This window comes from Prionailurus viverrinus, chromosome E1, assembly GCF_022837055.1.
Source record: "Prionailurus viverrinus isolate Anna chromosome E1, UM_Priviv_1.0, whole genome shotgun sequence".
NCBI classification, from domain to species: domain Eukaryota; kingdom Metazoa; phylum Chordata; class Mammalia; order Carnivora; family Felidae; genus Prionailurus; species Prionailurus viverrinus.
The window spans coordinates 32,224,511-32,225,633 of NC_062574.1; positions in this window are offsets into that span (position 1 = coordinate 32,224,511).

The following is a 1,123-nucleotide window of genomic DNA, read 5'->3' on the forward strand; positions in this document are numbered from 1 at the left end:
AATAATAATAATAATAATAATAATAAAGACCTGACTGGAGTGAGAGAATAGCCATATGGATATCTAGTGGAATAGCATTATAGACAGAGGACTGGCAAGTGCAAAGGCCCTGAGGCCCTGAAGAAGGACCATGTCTTTCATGTTAGAGGAGTAGAAATTGGGATGGTGTAGGTGAATCAAAGAGAAAGGAAAGCTACCAGTATTTCTCCATCTCTTAATTCTGTTTTCATTTATGTTGCAATCATTCTCAGGTAGATTTCTGCAAACATTGCCATTGACAACAACAGAACTACCTCTTATTATATTAATAATCTGAGTAGAAACAGAACTTCCTCTTCCAAATACTTCTAGCAAAAGTAGGTGAATGGCTTTTATTGACCCATCTGGAGTCAAGTGGTCACCTTTGAATCAATCACATAACAAGGATGTTAGTTCTCCAACTGGCTCAGTTTCTTTGTGGCCAGAGGGTGAGACTCACCCATCCTGCACTGTGAAACCAGAGTAGAGGTAGGTGAGTCCACAACAAAAAATCAAGTGGCTATTTCTGTTTTGTTTTTTAAAGTTTATTTATTTATTTTGAGGAGACAGAAAGAAAGAGGGAAAGAGCATGAGCAGGGAAGGGGCAGAGAGAGGAGACAAAGAATCCCCAGCAGGCTTCATGCTGTTAGCATGGAGCTCGAACCCACAAAAACCTTGAGATCATGACCTGAGCCAAAATCAAGAGTTGAACACTTAACTGAGCCACCCTGGTGTTCCTCAAATAGTTATTTCTTAAAGTAAAAGGAAAGTAAACTAGTCAGGACCAACAGAAAATGTAGACTTCACACTATTACTGTTTTAAATATTCCCCTGACAGTATGTTAAAATGAGACAGTTGGCCAATGAGCCACTGAATGCACTTTTTAATCTCCATTTTGCCAATAAAAAATATAATAAACAAATAAATGGGTAAGAAAAGTGCGTAACTAAATTAATAGTTATACATATACATAATTGTCTATAGGTCCAAATGATAAAATCAAACAATTTATTCATTGAGTTAATGGTTTAATTGTATTGAGATAAAGATAGCTTATATATAAAAGATGTATGGCATGGTTTATGAGCTTTAATTTATGCAGCT